The sequence below is a fragment of the Arvicanthis niloticus genome, chromosome 8 (assembly GCF_011762505.2).
Source record: "Arvicanthis niloticus isolate mArvNil1 chromosome 8, mArvNil1.pat.X, whole genome shotgun sequence".
Classification (NCBI taxonomy): domain Eukaryota; kingdom Metazoa; phylum Chordata; class Mammalia; order Rodentia; family Muridae; genus Arvicanthis; species Arvicanthis niloticus.
This window is the reverse complement of record NC_047665.1, coordinates 70,294,175-70,312,380: the sequence shown is the minus strand read 5'-3', so window position 1 is coordinate 70,312,380 and position 18,206 is coordinate 70,294,175.

Here is an 18,206-nt window from a genome sequence, read left to right as displayed (position 1 = left end):
TAGTAAGATCTCTTTGTCCCACTTTCTGATGTAACCACATTGAATAAATCTCCTTTAAAAAAAAATTGCTTTTCATCATTAATTTGGCACTTTTAGTTGCCTTATTGAGGAAGGATGGCTGAACTTGAGTTGGAGCACAGTTTGTAACCCGTAATTCTGGTAATAGTAGCTTTAGAGAAAAGTCAAAAAGCACAGAGTGTTCATAGAAGCATGCCTAGTATCTTCAAGCAAACAGTGCAAAGAGAAAATTACCCTTTTCTGAATGAGAGCTCAGAAGAGAAGGAAGGCCAGACCACAGTGCTCTTTCAAGAGAAGGCCAGTGGCCACAAGGTGGGCAAGGTCTTCTGGGAAGGAAAAGTATATTATCTTATTAAAGGAATCATTAGTCCTCCTCCTCCTCCATTACATAGCTAAATCTCTAGTGTCTCCATCCTGGACTGGACACAGAAGGCTCAGATTCTATTGTCTTGACCAGGAGAAAGTAGATTTGTCTTAATGCTCTTCAACAAAATGTCCACATTTTGCATGGTAATTTAAGTGGGAAAGAGACACTTCCCTTTGTAGGTATGGGGAGGTGGGTTCTAAAGCTCTGGATCCCTAACACTCGAGTGACATGCCCGTCCTGCTCTGCTTTCCGTTTATTCTCCAGCACAGTACTAGTCATGCAGTGGGACAGATGACATTTACTGAAGGAAGGATTAGATGGAAAATGAATTCTCAAACTTTCTCAGAGGGCAGTGAAGTCAGAACTGCTACCTGGATCTCTTGGCTTTACCCAGGGCTCTCAAGGACTCACTGGATCCTAGGGACTGTCAAATGTTCAAATGTTCCAGCCTGCTAGGTGAGTTCATTGAGGAGAAAGTAAATGACTGCCACCATAAGGAGGGCTAGATCTTGCCCCTGACTTATTAGGGCTCCATTGTTCTGCCTTTGAGCATGTTACTCTAAACTCAGCCTTCAGCCTTTCAGTAACTGAAATTGTGAAACAAGAAAATAGTATTGACAATAAGCTAATTTTCAAATAAAATTTACTTAGTAAATGGATGGCTAGCAGGGCTAGCTAACAGAGAAAGAGCCTAGAGGGAGATAAGGAAAATATGAAAATTCAAACTTTAAGTAATTCATGGCAATAGGTTGAGATAAACACAAGAAAACAAAACAAAGTGTGCCAAGTACACAGAAGGCAGGTGATGTGTCCACCGGACCAAGTCACAAACAGGCACAAAGCCTGGAAGATCTAAGCTTTGACATAGCATTGCTTTCTCTTTCAGTTTGCAGGAGCATAGTAGACTGTACAAAACTTTATATTCACTGTGGGGATCAATATTATACATATAGTATTAGGCAGCCCTCCATGGAGACAGAAGGACTTATGATTCCATTCTGGAAACTTGTCTGTCTAGAATATCATGGTGCTGTGCAGAAAGGTGAGAGAAGTTTCAAAAAACAAGATTCCAGACTAGTGCTCATTGTTTAATATACTAGAAAACAAGAAATATTAGCAATTATCAACCAAACGGTAGCAAGAAGAAACCCAGTGTGTCCGAATACACATTGGATGAGGTATATATTGAGAAGCATTTACTGAGTCCCAACTATGCTGCCAGTTACAGAGGACTCAGTCTTTCATGCTTTCCAAGCAGCAAAAAACTAGCCACCAGAGGTATATGCATAAAATACAATCCTAACACTTTTTTTTCCTACAATACACACACTGAGAACCACCAGCTCAACATTTCTTACCTTCCCTGCTAAAATGAGACTTCAAAAACACATCAAACTTCCATCTATTTCCTCATTTATCAGATTTATTTTTTTAAATAAGATAACTGATTTTATTAATTTCTTTAAAAGCCTACTATGAAAAGAGATGGCGGACCCAAACTTCTAAATTCCAAAGCTCACCACGAGCCTACAGTTATGCAAGGTTTTCATTGTAAAAGTGATTTTATTTACCTGATATAATTGTGGTCTCAGAGGTTTAATGCCTCCATCTACTAACCTGAGCCTAGTCCTGGAAGCTTCTAGCCTCTCTACAATTTTATGTAGGCCTACAATGTTTCAGCCCCTGAGACTTACTACTGAATAAACTCACTCCTAGTTCTTTCTGAACTCTGGCTGGCTGGTTCAACTCAGTTTTTCTGGGTCAAACTCTTCTCCAAACTGACTGATTCAATCTGGCTTCTTTCTTGGGCTCTGACTGAATTGTTCTTCTTGGCTTCATACTAACCTTAGCAATATGTTCTAATTTTCTAGCTCCTTCTCATTCTCTGGCTCACTCTGTCTTCACTTGTGTCTAGCTTGTTCTCTATCTGCAATCTGGCTCTCTATACTGTCCTGGTAAAACTGCCTCATCCCTTTCTCTACACTGCTCTCTCAGATAGCTTCCTTTTCCTCGTTCTTCTTGTGAGAGTTGGGCATATCCTATTCTGTCAAATCTTTCTCTGATTCATCGCTTTGTCTGCCACTCAATTAAATGTCACTTTCAAACATGGGTGCTTCCTTCTACAAACTAACTTTACCTTTATTGCTTGGGATTAAAGGTATGTACTAAGGATGTGTCTGCATTTCAGTCTGAGGGATTAAAGATGAGCGCTAAGGGTGGAGCCACATCACAACTATAAGCAGCTTTTTTCAGTAAATAACACAATCACTTGGGTTTCACAGTGTGATCACATATCCTGTAATACTTCATGCTACTTCCTTGAAGACAAACATGGATCAATGGAATAGAATTCATAGTGAAAATTAGTTATAAAAGTTCATACATTAAAGGTCAATTGACTTTTGTTGTAAACATTTATAGTTCATGTGTATGTATATGCTACATGTTTGTAAGTGCCCTTGAAACTGAGAAGAGGAGGATCAGATCCCCTGGTGCTGGTGTTACACATGATAGTGACCCACCAAACCTTGGTACTGGGAACCAAATTGGAATGCTAACCACTTAGCTATCTCTTCAGCCCCTCAACTGACTTTTAACAATATGTCAAGACAATTCAGTAGAGAAGGAACTGAATATCTACATGCAACAAAATAAGTTAGACTTCCTGTCTCATAGCATGCACAAAACTAAAATCCCAAAGACAAGAGACTTTAAAAGACTATAAAAACCCTTAGAATAAATGTTTAGCATAATTCCTTATGGCTGTGAGTTAAGTGATAGTTTCCTAGGTTTAACACTAAAAGCATTAACTACAGTTAAAAAAAAATATTGAAAACCTGGTTGCAATGTATTTTCCCTAAGAAGATAAACATATAGCCAATAAACACTGCAGCAGATACCTAGTGTCACTGATGTATCAGAGTCTCAATACAACCATACTTCATACCCACCATGATGATTAACAAGATTAACAAGGGTGGGGTGCAGATAAGTCCAGCTCTGGGGAAACAAAAGATCTTGAATCAGAGGCTAATATGTTTTAAAGAAGAAAATGTAAGGGCTGGCGGCTCTATGAATGGTAGTCACGGAGGTGTTCAAAAGTACAGTGACTACCTATAATAGTTAAGACCTTATGCTCTAGAATCTAACGTTGCACAAAAACATAATTAATGGAATCTGCTAGACTTCATATAATACATTGCTCTTGAGTTAAACTTTGGTATATATTTTAGACAGCAGTTTGACAGTGTGCCTGTTGTGGACCTGACATGACACCTTGAGGAAGCTGCTAAGTACAATGACAAAAGAGTGGTGAAGCAGGCAGCAGAGGGCCATCTAAAGGGCATCCTGGGCTACACTGAGGACCAGGTTATCTCCTGCAACTTTTGTAGTTACTCTCAATGACAACTTTGTAAAGCTCATTTCCTAGTAGGACAATGAAAATGGCTACAGCAGCAGGGTGGTGGACAAAGGTTCATGGCCACGAAGGGGTAAAAAGCCATGAGCCACCAACCCTAGCAAGAGCATGAGAGGAAAAGAGAGGTCCTTGGCTGCTGAGGAATTCATGTCCCAACTCAGCTCCCAATACCAAAGGAGCTCATCTCCAACACTCATCTCCCCTCACAGAAGAAGCGGGGAGCTTAGGGAGCCCTACTCTATTGACTATCACCAACAGTTTACTGCACCCCCTCCCTCCCAAAAAAGAAAAGCAGTTTATCTGAGCTACAGTTGCAGAGGATCAAGGGCACAGCACCAGTATCTGTGCATGAGACTGCAATGACTTTTACATGACAGATGGCATCACAATGGCAGGTGTGCATGCTCAAGGAAGACATCCCATGGCAACAGAGGAAGGCAGATTAAGATGAGGGTAGCAGTAATGACTTCTCAACCGGCCCCACCCCTCTGGACATCAGCACTCTGAGATCCTTCCTCCCAGCACATGAATCCTGGGGGTGGGGTGGGGGTGGGAAAGCTACTTAAACCACAGCAATCACACAGTTGCCCATAAAATCCAGACCTTCTGTTCCCAAAGAAATGAAAACATATGTATCCATATTACAACTTGTCTATCCAGGTTCATGGTAACATTATTCATAATAAGCATAAAATAGGAACAACAACGGAACGATCCATCAAGCAAAGAGCAAAGAAACGAAGCGTGACATAGGCACGTAATGGGACACTAAATCAGTCATAACTGGAGAAGGTACTGACTGACATGTGCTCCATGAACGAACCTTGGAAACACACCGTGTTCATTACTTCTCTCATTTCTTATTCAGGACAGAAGAGTTGGTTTCACTTTGGATTTGAAAGCATCCAGTCCAGTCCATCATGGCGGAGAAGGCAGGGAAATGTGAGGAGGTTGGAAACACTGCATCTGCAAGGTTGGAGTCAGAACGAATTAATGTCTGAGGCTCATCTCGAGTGCTCCACTTTTATTCCTTATTCAGTCTAAGACCCCAGCTCATGAGGTGGTCCCAACCATACTCAGGGTAGGCCAAGAGAGAAAGATAGGAAAACTTTATAGGAACAGGCAGGGCAAAGGAGTCCCCGGCCCCACAGATCCAGATGAAGCCTCTCAGCAGCAAAGCAGCAAGAATTCCAGTATTAACAAGTGCTTAAGGCCTTTTCCCCTCTTAAGCTGTAACCTGAAGTTTTCCAGAAACCCCAATTACAGGCAAAAACAATGTACTAAGCCCCAACTCCCCTCTACCTCTATGGAATCATAGTGGCTTCTGATTGTATCACATCATCTTTCCATTAAGGCATCCTTAGAGCCACATCACTTGTCAAAACAGAGAAAAGAAGAAGTTTCTTAGCTGTTCTTTGAGGTGTAACTTAATAGCATTCAATATGGCTAACACTGAGACAATCAATACTCTTCTTTCATAAGGCGCTGGTCCCCACTCCTGAGTATGTCTTACTTTCTGCTGCATCTCTTCTTTGAGAAGTCTGCACCCATGCTCTTGAGTGTGTCTGACCTAAGCACCTCTCTATCTCTCAACCCCCTGTCTCAACAATTTAGTTAGGTCATAGACTGTCTAATCCTGAAACTCTGGTCTACATCAAATGCACGAATTCTGGTTTGCCCTGAGTCACAATCCCAACAAAGTACGGAACACTGCAGCAGTGACAGGGTCTCTGTCTCCTCACCACCCACAGTTCTTCCTTCCTCAGTTAAACATCTCTGGAAATGTCTTCCCAGGCATAACTGGAGGTGTGTCTCCCTGTAACTTTGAATGTAGTCAAGCTGGCACTGAGATTGGCCCACATTATGTGAAATAAATCACATGCAAAATGCTACTTATTGCATAGTATCACTTATATAAAATCACTCAGGGAAAAATCTATAAATCAGCACCTTAGCTCTGGAAACAAACAAATGGAGGAGATAAAGAAGGAGGGAGGGAGGGAGGGAGGGAGGGAGGGAGGGAGGGAGGGAGGGAGGGAGGATTTTATAGTTGTGGTCAAGGGCTAGGTAAAACAGTAATGCAGACTAATTACTAATGTGTTTCCTTGGCAGTGATGGAAATGTCTTGGTCCTAGATTATGGCGCTGACACTCTGTTGGGGGCTGGAGAGAGGGCTCAGTGGTCAATAGCACTTGTTGCTCTAACAATACTTGGGTTCAGTTCCCAATACCCACATGGTGATTCAGTCATCTTTAATTCCAGTCCCATGGTATCTAATGTAGTAAAAAATATTAAAATTCCTGGTCCAGGGCTTCTTCCTTGCCTTAGACCATTTACGTTCCCAAATAAAAGACAGACAGAGCCTTTTGGTTTTGGGGTTTTGTGCTCTTCCCCCAGCCTTGAGCAGGCCTGAGAGACCTGGTTTACTACAACAGACCAAGTGATAGGATCTAGGTGGAGTTACCCACCTTAGCTTCACAGAACACAGAAGCAGAACTGCCCCTGGGCTTGCCTTGGGACAGCTCCGGCCTAGAACCGATTAGGGATTATCCCACCCATCTCCAGCTGAAACCAGGAGGGGTTGTGGGTTGGGCCTTCCCCTTTAAATTGAGAGCTGAACATTAAAGATTTGAGCCTTGGTCAGAGAACTTTGTCTTGGCTTCATCTCTTTTCGCCCTCTTTTCGCCCTCCGTCCCCCTTTCATTCCCAGCCCGTTTCAGGTGAACCCAGTTGATTTGTGGCCGCAGGCGGCTACGGGGTTTGTTTTGTTTTTTGGTTTTTTGTTGTTGTTTTGTTTTGTTTTTAGCCAAGACAGCAATATAGCTGGTCAGCTGCCTATCCTCCATGTGGTTAGAATCTACTTTTGACAACCCCAAGTTAGAACTTACTATTTACTACGTTCCATCTGGGGTTAACCCAGTTGGGCAGCCCTCTGGTCACATTCTCTTGGCCCCTTAGCCCATGGTGGCTCTCCTTCTCTCTCCTGCATGTTCTTCTTCTTCTGTGGCAGCTTCTCTCTTCTCCCTCCTTGTGGTCCTCTCTGACCTGAGCCCTGGAAACCTCAACCCCACCTATGTGTCTTCTGCTTAGCTATTGGCTGTCTTTATAAACCAATCAGAATTAACTTGGGGGGCAGGACTCCAGGGGCTATGTGCAAACTCCAAGTCTTGGGGGCCCATACTTAGCATTACAATAGACAATAAAAGACAAAACCACAACATCTAATGCTCTCTTTTGACCTTCATATGCAGGCAAAACACTCATACACATACAATAAATCTAAAAATAATTTAAGCATGTATTTTAAAAGCCATTGCATTATACATTTTAAAGGGATCAGTTTTATGGTGTGTGAAGTATGTGTTATAAGCCAGGAATTGTGTCAGGTACCTGAGAGGAAGAGATAAGTTCACGTTGTCTATAAATAGCTCAGCACAACAACACGCAGACATTACTGTATAAATTGGAGACAGACTTTTATGAACTTTTCCAGTACATTCGTGGTACTCTGTGTGGCTGCTTAAATGCAGTGGTTAAAACAATAAAAGCATTAGAATATAGTGACCCACACCTGTAATTCCAGCATTTGGAAGGCAGAGGCAGGACTATTGTGAGTTTGTGGCCAGCCTGGACTATAAAGCAAGACCCTGCTTCAAGCCTTCAAAAATAATACTATAATGGAGTTGAAGCCTCCAGAAACCAAATTATTTCTGCTCAGGTGGAATGATTATTTAAGGAACTGCAATATTGAAATAGCACCTGAATTTATAATTTTGCTTTTCCTTTTACATTCTTTAGTATTCTTTTAATATTCTATGTCAAAACCAAAATCCCTCATTTTTGAAGGGGAGGAGCACTTCACAAAACATCTGGAAGTTGTTCATAAAATACCTTTACCTAGATACAGAATGAACCAATCTGAAAATGTGGTGTGTTACAGGAGAAAGACTTGTTCTTTTTTTTTTTCCTTACTATCATAAAAGTTCCTTTATGAAAAAAATTAAAAATGAAAGTATCCATGGCCCTCTGTGCATTATAGTCAAATGGATCCTTCAGGGAGACCTGGATTTCTGGTGATGAGCTATTACGCTCACACGGAAGCTGCCGAATGACCCGCTGCCCTGACTCCTGGCATTACTACCAGGCCAGTGCTTTGCTGCTCACCGTCTCCACACACTGATCCGCCACATGATCATGAAAGGACCCAGTTCTGTCACTATACCTTGGACACGATGGCTGGCATGTGATATTAATGGTGACACCTGGCCAAAACTTTTTTCAACTTAGCAGAGTAAGCTTTGCTCATGGCTTCTCTTCAATGGCTCAGAGCTGCCTTGAGCAAAGTTCATAGTCTCCTTAGGGTCTATCGAAGTCACCACTGAAAAAGTACAGAGCAGTCAGGACAAAGGGCTGAATGTCCTCAAATCAGAAAGAAACATAAGCCACCTAGGCAAGCCTCCTGGCAAACAATATGTGGTGACCATAATGGTCACCCTTAGGACACATTCTTTTGAGTTTGCACTCTAACCCAATAAATACAAGACCTCCTATTATTCAGACAGCTAATCATTTTCTCTGTTCCATCTATCATGGCTGACAGGTCACTGGCACCGACATTTCCAGAAGTGAAAGATACTCAACTTGAAGATTTTTAACCTTCAAGTTCCTTTAAAACTGATATTTTCAATTACTTGAATGACTTCAATTCTGTGCTAAAGATAAAAATCCTATTATTTAAATATCCCACGACTTTAGGAAACTTAAGTAACTCTAACAGGTTAATTAAGTTTTTCTTTCATTCTGAGTTTCTTCTTTTTCCTTTGAGATAAGCTCTCGCCACATAGCCGGCCGGTGCTTGACTTGAACTTCTGATCCTCGACCCAAAGTGTCCACAGTGATGGAACAGGGTTGTTACAACATATGTTCAGAAAATATTGTGGCTGTACCAGGGTAACTGTCATATATACTGCGTCAAGCATTTATCGTTATTTCCCACCATTGGGAATATTCAAAATCCTACTTAAGTACACAATTTTGAAATGTACGGTGTTGAAAAAAATACACATGGCAGCCATGCCTTGTTGACTTTTTCAGTACCGTGACCAAAGGCGACAACACAATGTGAAGGAGGAAAATTTGGTTTGAATTCATGGTTTCAGAGACCTTGGTCTATCCTGACACAGAGGTTGTGGTGCATAAGAGCAGCTGGCATCATGGCATCTAGGAAGCTGAAGAGGATATTGAATTAAAGGGCCTTCAAAAAAATCCAACAGAGGTCCCCCAACCAGTGGGATGGTGCCTCTCACGCAAGGAGCAGTGCTTTCCCCCTTAGTTAATCTACTGAAGAAGCAGTGCACCCGGACACACCCAGAGGTGTTACTAATCTCCTAGAAGATGCTCAGTCCAATCAAGCTGCCAATCAATATTAGCATCACACACTGTTACCATAGTGCTAAGATTTACTTCTTCTAATCTAAGTTTGGTGTTTTGTAAGAAAAAAAAAGTAGAACAAAATATACAGAAAGGATTGACATTGAATGCTTGGGCTTGGAAAAGTGACCAGCTCCTGTTGGTAAATAGCTGGAGTTGCTATGGACTGACTAGCAAGTTTGAAATCCTGCTCATAGGTGGCATTTGTCATCTGAAGTCAACTGAGACCAGAGAGAAGTTAGGACTGTTAGTCACCAGGAGGTTTAAATGACATGGTTTGCATTTTTGTCCCCATGCCCAGCTTTGAGTCACTCCAGCCTGAAGAGGAGGAGCCCAAACACTCAAGTTCCCTGCATTCTGTTGCTTTATATTTGAAAAGGAAGCATTTTGATCTGTGCCCTCCTGCCTGCCTGCCTCTGACTAACTTTACCAATATGGTAATCAGGTCTCTTGCAATAAATAGGCCTGATAGTTTTAGAAGAAAAAACACTGTAGCCTTGCTTATGAAGAGCTTAACAGAAAATACAGAAAACAGTATGTGAGTAAGAAAGAGTGTGTGCAAGCTATCTATAAATAAGTGACCTTGAACGTATTTTTTTTTTCTCCATAGCCTGGTCCACATTTCTTCTGAGGGGATAGAAAGACAGACTGAGAAAAAGCCCCTTAAAGGCCTAGAGGCTACTGCCGCAAATGCCTACCTATTATAACGGTGCTCTCCTAAGCCTCAGAGAAAGTGGAAGGAGAGAACTGGGGTTCAATTATTTCAAAATTGCTTTTAATTTTTTAAAATAGCAATGCAAATAAGTCAAAGAGAAATGCAGAGGGTGGGTTGTAGCTCTATGGTAGAGTTCATGCTTGGAATGACTGAGGCTCTGGCTAGCAAGACTGCTTTCTAGAAGAAGACACTCCCTTACATAACACCATCCCAGTCACCCAACTCCTTCATCTTCCACGGTAATCGGGATGAATTTCACGTGCATGTAAATATCATATACACATTGTGTTGTAGAATAGTTCTGCTTTTCATCCTTGGGTCATACTGCACATTTTCTCTACAATAGGCTTTTGTTCGCTGTGCTGGACATGTTTTATGTCATAAGGCACAACTCTTATCCTTTTAGCAACTGCAAAAAATGACCAAAGTAATGGTGTGGTAATATGTTCTCTCTGTGCAGGCAAATTGTCGTTTTGTTCTTTTGAAGTTCTTTGAGAATTTCATACATTTATGCAGGGTATTTTACCCCCTAATTTCCGTCAACCTGTAAATAATGCATCTCAATGACATTTAAGTGTCTGGACTTCTACATCAGTCACACTGAGACAGACAGCATCTTGGTACACAAATCTGAACTTTATGTAAAGACTAGCATAGATGTTTATAAACATTTCAGAAAATCATGAGGCTTGTCAATCTGATGTTCTGTATACCAGTCAATTTTGTCTTTTAGAAATCAGTCCTTACAACGTACATGTAATTATATTTTAATTTTTTCCCTGACTCCAATTTTCTGGAGGCACAAGATGAATAGAATGGAATAGATAGGCCTCAGAAGGCTGTTCCTTTATTGTTTGTAAATTCACAAGTCTAGTGTTAGTTAGTAGTTGATGAGTTAATCTCTTGAATAAAAGCAAAACAAAAGACTCATACTCATCTGATAATTTAACTGATATGCCTTGGTTTCTCTGGATATGGAATAAGAATGTGAATTTTTGGTCCTCATCCATGGTCCTGAGTCCCTTTTTATTCTGAGTCCCATGGGTGGTGGGTGCAGCTCTGATTATAAAAGTTGGCTCTGTGCCAAACATTCTAAAGTTTTTGAAAGTTGACATGAGCTCAGAGGGTTTCTGAGATGCAAGGATTTCCAACTGCTCTGAGTTTTGATTCCTGGGATGACTGAGGGTGAGACCTTTAAACAACAAGCTCAGGGTGGGACTCTCCACAAAGAAGACTGTCAGAGTCACACGTGGACTCTCCGAAAGGCCCTGGTGGAAGTATCTGATTATGTCTGATTAAAACTCTTGGCTAAAAGTTTTACTGAGCACCTGAGCTGCCGCTGGCCAATTGTGGTGGAAGATGGAGGTTTCCACTGTAGAGTGAAAAATTATAAAGGCCATTTTATGAAATATGTGTAAATTGTTCGCCTTAGACCTTGGGCAGAAAAGCACCTGCCAGTGAAAGGTCCAGGACTCTCCAGAAAGGAGGTCCACTTAAGTCACAGGATAGCACGCACCCAAAGGACACACAAGAGACCGTCTTTCTGTAAAGCACATGAGGTGGTTTATTAAATCAGAGCTCTGGGCCAGCCCATATCCCCATATCTCACATAGGGGATAGAGGGAGTGACCTCATGGCTCAGTGGTCTAGCACTTATATATGGGCGGGGTGGGGAAAAAGCAAACTTTCGCGCGGGTGCACAGGATTGGTTGTTTTACTTTTTTTTTTGAACACTAGTAGGCCGTACCATGGGGGCAGGGTGTAGTTCCTCTCTTGGCCAGTCAGTTTCTGGGATGTTCTTAACAGGCCTTTGTCCTGTAACTCCCCCTCCTCTGTAACTAATTAGATGGACCCAAACCTGCTGGTGTTGAAGAGGCAGAGGACTACATATCCCAAAGCCCACCCTCTCCCTCCCGAGTCTTATCACATAACTACCTGATACTATCCTTTAAATGAGCTGGGAATCTTACAAGCATGTGGCCCTGAGTTCCATGAGACACTCCAGCAAATTAATCAAACCCCAGCTCGGGTCGTAGGTAAAGGGACTCTGACCAGCTTGACCATGGTAAGCATGGCTCTGGAAGCCCTTGCCCTCCCCCTCCCCCATGTCCTCTGCTTTGCTAGAAAACAAAACAAGCAAAACCCCTTAGATCACATTCCTAAAGCTGGCCACTAAAATCTATTCCTTTATATGGCCACTTCCTCCTCCTGAGGCTCACTACCAAGGTCCAGCTATCAAAGTATTGAAGTTCAGCAATCAAAAGCCCCCTTTGGCTCACCTAATTAACTTCCTTTACCAAAATCCTAACCCATTCTAAAGCAGACCTCCCCCTTTTCTCTTAAAAGATACACCTGCAAGGTCATTTGCTGATGTTTCTCTGCCAGAGCCAGAAAACATCCACTTTAACTTTTCTTCTCTGCTTAGTAAAGGATATCTCTCTCTCTCTGTGAAAACAGATGTCTGGGTGTGGTTTGTGCCTAATCCTGTCTGAAAGGGAACCACCACTGGGTTGGGGGGGGGGGGGGTCTTCTCCTAACAATAGGAGCCAGGCTGGGCTACCTGATCTGTTGAAATATCACCATCTGACAAGGGATTGAGTGTTCAAGCACATGGACCTATGGCAGACATTTTATTTTCAAACCCTAAGAACCAAGGTTGAGAAACCCTGACACCCATGTGGGGTGTACATATTATATACATCTTTTTGGCAATGATGAGAACATACTATATATGACTGTCCTTTATTTTTAACTTACATGGCTAAGCATTTTATATTAAACTATACTTCTATAATATCTTCACCAGCATTTCAAGAAATCAACTATTCTTGAAAAACTGTAACATTCTTGCATAAAGGCAAAGTATCTATACCAGCTCAATCTGCCTTGCCTTACTCCCTTAGAAGTGATATTGGGTCCTCTAACACATACACACACACACACACACACACACACACACACACACACACAAAACGCCTGGGTGCATACAAAATCAATTGAGTCATTTAATATAATAACACCACGTTCTGGACGCAAGTGTAGTTCTACTTTCTGTTTGACTACTTGTAAAGGTTGATTATATCTGATAAATTATTTCTCTGCGGGTGAAATGAGTCAATTCAAGCCAGATTAGATTGTTTTAAATGCAGATTTATTGGGAAACAGCTGGGGGAGGGGAGGAGAAGGAGAGAGGGACCCGGGAGACCAAAAGAGCCCCTGGGAGAAGGGCGGCCCAGCCCCTGGCTGAAAAGTTCGGGGTTGGGGGCAGGGTATGCAAGGTAGGGACTGAGGGATGCTGGGAGAACCTGGGGACCAAGTCTGTTTTTATACACAAAATACACATCTCAGTCCTTTGGCCCCAGGGTCTGAAACCAAACAATATCTTCAGACTCTTTTCCTGAGCACCATTGACTGGGAATTTAAAACTATTACCTTGCAGTCAGTTCTCTTATCAAAGACAGACCGGTTTGCCTTACTCACGGGCTTCTAGGTAAACCGATAACACAAGTTCAGATGTAATCTTCTGCTACTTTCTTATCTAAACTCAGTTTCCACTGACTGAATGCTTCAGATTTCCTCCCCTTGTTATGCCACTGTTATATTGAGACTTCAAGAGTTTAAAATTCTAATTTTTATCAGTGTTATAAATTATATAACTCTAATAAAACATTGCATTATATGATCCAATTTTTATAATCACAAGTTCAAATTTTAAGTTTCCATTGGTTGCCTTTTAACTGTAGACTAAAAGTGTTTCTCATGCTAAATCTATACTATCAGCTATCATAGTTACAAATTTAAGGTTTTTTTAGTTATAGACTTAAGGTATTTCTCATGCTAAATTTATATGATCAGTTATCATATTCATAAGATCAAGGTTTTGAGTTTCCTTTGTCTTTTAAATGTAAACTTATAAATGGTTTTCATATATATATGAAATATATAAAACATATGTACATATTAAGTTTTATAAACTTATAAGTTCCAAGAAAGACACTCAAATCTCTTGTGGACCAAACAGACTCCATCTGGATAAAGACACCTGTCAATTAATAGCCTATGTTCTCACTTGCTACCTATTCCAAGATTGGGACTCCCCTCACCCCAACCACCAAGACCTAAGGGTTCCAAGTATACACTTAAGAAAACATTTTTTCTCCCAAACTTAACTTTAGTCTCTATCACACACACACACACACACACACACACACACACACACACACATATATATAATACATACATGTTGGCATCTTGCCAAGTCCAGGCGTTTACTCAAAAACCCGGTGCTAGCCAAGCCCACTTACTGTAAGCAGTCAGGCTGTGCAGGGATCCTCTGCTTCTGCCTCCTCAGTGCTAGGACTGCCTGCAGCTGCCATACCTGCCTGGCTTCTCAGTGGGTTCTAGGGATCTGAGCTCCATCCTCAAGCTTGTATAGTAAGTGCCATCCACAGAGCCATCTCCCCAGCCTGAGTAAATTCTTAAAGTGTATTACGACATTCCTCTTAATAGTTATTTCAGATTCCATGTAAACCGAGGGGGTACCCTAAACAAAACAGGGTATATAATTAGCAATAATGGATGTGGAAAAGAAATAGCTAACTTTGTTTTCCCTATTTTTCTATCATATAGATGTGATGTAGATGGTCTATGATATTTGGTGTATGAGTTGTTCAACTTGCTAATATGAGTTAGAATAAGTTCCTTGGGATTCTCCTCCCAATCGCAAAACTAATTAACTTTGAGAAAATGATTACATTTCCCTGCCCCCTAATTATGCCACCTATAAAATATACCTTGATGATCTCTTTGGTTTCTTTTAACGTTAAGATTATATGATTTTATGCAGTAGAACATGAAGCAGAAACAATCTATAAAAGCTTACAGAACAAATGGAGTTGTGTAATATCCCAGCTATTGCCCATATCTAATTTCTTAGAACATTTCAATCTGAACACTGAAATCAGAGAGAACCTCTGAGCTGGGCTCATCCACGGTGCAGCCATGTGGAGAAAAGCACTGAAGGCTTCACAATAGTTTCCTTCTGTCTACAGGACTATAGCTTAAAAGAAAAAAGAAAGAACTCCTGTGATAAGCAGGTATCTTGGGGAAAACACTTAGAGAGAACAAAGAATTTGGAATCAAAGGAAAATGTACCAAAGATTAAGTGACAGAACAGTGCTGAATTTCATGAGATAATGACTGTAGAGGGCACTTGTCACGCTTGTCACTATTCAGCATCCTTGATGTGTGGCTGTGTGTGTGTGTGTGTGTGTGTGTGTGTGTGTGTGTGTGTGTGTACCTTGTGTGCATGCCTATGTTTGGGTGCATGCTTGTGTGATGGATGCCTGTATACTTGCACTGTGTACCTGTGAATACCCTTGATTGATGTCAGAGCACTTTTTTCAATCATTCTCCACCTTATTTACTGAAGCAGGGCCTTGCAACTGAAACCAGAACTCTTTACTTCAACTAGTCTAACTAATGGGTTCCCATCTTCTTTGCAGACAAATGGGATTAGAAATAAACTGCCAACCCCGTCCAGTGTTTATGTGGGTCCTGGATATCTGAAATCTGCTAGAAGTAGAAGTGCTTTTTCTACAGAGCCATCTCCTCCACACTCCAGTATCTTTTAAGACACCCCTTCCTCCCACAACAAGCCCTTCTTCCTCCAGATAGAAGCCTGGATTTATTCATGAGGCTGCCTACAAAATGATGACCAGGATTCAAGTTAGGTTCCAGCCATCGAATGTGCTCATCCACTCTGGATTTAAGTAAGAAAAATAATAGGGATAGGTAGCTGAACAGAGTCTCTAGAAATAGCCCTGCAATTTTGATGCAACCATGTACAATAGCAGGAGCAGGGCCTTCTAGAAGCGTTCCTTGCCACAGTAAGGAGTTCCTCAAGCTTGCTTCAGACTCCCCCCTGGAAATTCTCTAAATGTTCTAAGGCCATTTAATACATTTAAAGCTACTAACAGTGAATGTTGTTGTTAGCAACTAAAAGCTCCAACAGGCACTACCTCGTGTGTTCTATTATTAACATTTTGTCAAGGAGATAAAAGTATCATCTGTGCTAAAGGCTAGAAGTTCTGTTAGAAACTATATTCTATTCTGGACCTTAAATATGGCTATCTGGAGAAAGGAGGAGGGCTGGCTGTTGAAGAGTTGACCCACACAGAAGCAAAGTAGTAAAGGTGAGCCACTGGGGCACTTGTATGTGCTTGATCTGAAAAAGCAAACATTACTTAGCATGGAGCTCGTCTTAAGTGTGAGCTGATTGGAGTTTGATACCAGCATTTTTAGGGTTGAAGTTAACTTACCTTCAGTGACCTCAATATTTTTACTCTTAACATGTCATCTCAAGATTACAAGTTCATTAGAACCCCAGAAGGATACAACTAGAAGAAAGGCCAAAAGAGAATATGATTTCTTGTGACTAGAGGGTAAGTTTGGAAGGATGGAGAGAGAGCAAAGGATATTTAGAAAAGGCCCAGCATAGGCAGCTTTGTCACAGGATTGGAATCTGTAGATAAAATTATCATAGCAAAGTGATCATGGGGCTGTCTTAATACATAGCAGTCTGATCCATAGTCATTTAACTTGGTGACCCACACTTCTGCTATTGCTAGAACCCACAGTGTGGTTGAGTAATCGTAGGTCAGTCCTACCCACGCGTGATAGCTGTCACTCTCTGGGCATAAAGAATGTGGGAGGGTATAGGACAAATTACAGTTGTGTGCCATTCCAGTCATTTCAGTGCCATTGTCACTCATGAGAATGAGCCACTATAGAGTTACTCCTCAAACACTGGCTTTGTATGACTGCAGACCCTTCTGACATTGATGCCAACCTCATGAACCACGCAGCTCAAGTTTCCTAAATATTAGATGTCCACAGACTATTATAAGTGTTGTGTATTGCTTTAAGCCATTGAGTTTCTGGGCAGTATATCACAAGCCATAGATGACTAATTGTTATCGATCTTGCTTTCTAATCCTTATTTTTCTGCCATGACATATATAATATTCACAAATATTATACTCCTGGGTACCTGAGATTCAAGAACCTGAGGAAAGAAGCCATGAAAATAACATAATTGGTGCAATCTCTCAGCAGGGCACAGGTAGACGCTGCTCCTAACATGGACCGTGGGTATTAAAGTATTGCAGCCTATAAAAAAATCTTCTGTTTCTCATTCACAAAATGAAGTGGAGCTAATTGAAGGGGATAATCACATGGGTAAATTTGCATCCACTTCCACTTGTAGAGAAATCACTCTTAAAGATCTCCATCCGGTGTTATGTCCAACTGACTGAAAGATCATACACTACATGCCCCATCACTTGAACTGTCAGACTGAGCTAAATTAAACACCTTAGAACATCTTAACTGACGAATAGTAATGATTCACCTGAAAAAAATATCCTACAGATTAAGTGAGAGAAAATTTAGAAAGGAAATAGATAACAGATTCACGAAAACACCCACCAAAGATCAATAGCATATTAGTCATCTATGGCTTGTGATATACTGCCCAGAAACTCAATGGCTTAAAACAATAGTAACAACACTTATAGTAGTCTGTGGACATCAGATATTCAGGAAACTTGACCTGAGTGGTTCGTGAGGTTGGCATCAATGTCAGAAGGGTCTGCAGTCATACAAAGCCAGTGTTTGAGGAGTGACTCTATAGTGGCTCATTCTCGTGAGTGACAAATTCGTTGCCACATACTGTTTTTGTAAAAGTCTAGTTGAGGGGCTGGAAAGATGGCTCAGTCAATAAAACGTTTGTTGTGTGAGCAGGAGGACCCAAGTTCAGATCCCTAGCTCCTACGTAGAAAGCTGGGCACAGCAGCACATCTGTAATTCTTGTGTTTAGTGTGTTTTGAGATGTTTGGTCTCAGGAGCTCACTGGCCAGCCAGACTAGCCAAATGGGGGTGAGCTCTTAGTTCAGCAAGAGCCCCTGTCACACAAAATAAAGTAGTTTGTAAGACACCCAACGTTGACCTCTAGCTTCCTCACGTGCTTGTGTGTACAAAATCACACAGAGAAAGGCTATTTGAATGGTCTCATGACATAGTGGGGGAACTCACTGGCCAGCCAGACTAGTCAGATGGATGAGCTCTTGAGTTTTGTAAGAGCTCCCATTCCACAAAGAAAAGGGTGGAAGACACCCAATGATGATCTCTAGTTTCCACATGTCCTCATGTACACACAACCACACTCAGGCTGTTTGGATGTTTTTTATGACCCCCCC